This window comes from Rhagoletis zephyria, unplaced genomic scaffold (assembly GCF_001687245.7).
Source record: "Rhagoletis zephyria isolate East Lansing unplaced genomic scaffold, Rhagoletis_zephyria_1.1 Rzeph_scaffold_00181, whole genome shotgun sequence".
Classification (NCBI taxonomy): domain Eukaryota; kingdom Metazoa; phylum Arthropoda; class Insecta; order Diptera; family Tephritidae; genus Rhagoletis; species Rhagoletis zephyria.
In genome coordinates, this window is record NW_016157265.1 from 141 (window position 1) to 1270 (window position 1130).

Sequence of the window (1130 nt, forward strand, 5' to 3'; positions counted from 1 at the left end):
GTGTTGATTTTTGTAGTCTAGACGATCGCTTAGACGAGCGGAAAGGACGAGTTTCCGCGCCGTCGCGTCGTTGCTGCTTACGCTGCGATCGTGATGACGGGCGAAGAGGACTTGTTTCCGCGCCGTCGTGTTGTCGCCAGTTGTATTGTGGACGCGTTTGCGAGCGGAAAGAACGAGTTTCGAGTGGCATCGATCCTTGCTGCTGCACATGTCGAGGCGGTGGAACGGCGAGAGGCAGTTTGGGCAATATTTATGCAGCAGGACAGCACGCAACCTTGCTTCGACCGCTTTGCCGCGGTAAAGGGGGCATAGTCGGATGCCATGAGCTCCGCCGCATAACCGGCGCAAAACCGTAAATTTATCGGGGCGTTCTTCCGCCTGAGCGCGATTGGCCGAGAAACAAGTCATTCTGTAAATGTGACTCATCGTTATGACCGTAGGTGTAAAAAATTACGTACTATTATTTTTGGGTTGGGTGGCAAGTGGCGAATATATGTATGCCTGTATGTCTCGTGAAAGCACACTTTATATATATACGTGTGATATCCTTATGTACATATATATATACTATTTGCTTATTTATTTAATTTGTTTCGAATTGGCGAGGTACAAAACTGGGCCAAATCAGACTTTCAGTCCCCGCGTACTTGTGCGTTATTAAGTATAGACTAATGGTCTTACTCTTAAAAAATAAATAGACTTACAGAGCTCTACAAAGTGGCGTTTTTACAAAAAAGTTGCAATTTATAAAGCGGTTAAAGCCTTCTTTATCTTCAATGAATTTGAGCGCAAGGTTTCGTGTTTGGGTACAAAAGAGATCTGAGTAAGGCGACCATTGGTATAAGATTCTATTTCATTACATTTGTTACACTTTGCTTTTGCATCGAACAGGCTTTTACCAGAGAACTTAGATAGATAGAGAAGGTGCAAATTTTTGGAACGTAAAATTGTTTGGCTGAAAAATAAATCCATGGAATATCACCACAGCGCGATTAACATTTCAAGAAGAGTTAACAGAGAAAAATGTAAATTTCTGTTATGATAATGTTATATTTGTTGCAAGTGTCTGGCTATGTGTTGCTTGGTTGCAGGTGAATGCAGAAACGTATTTATGAATATTTTTTTTATAA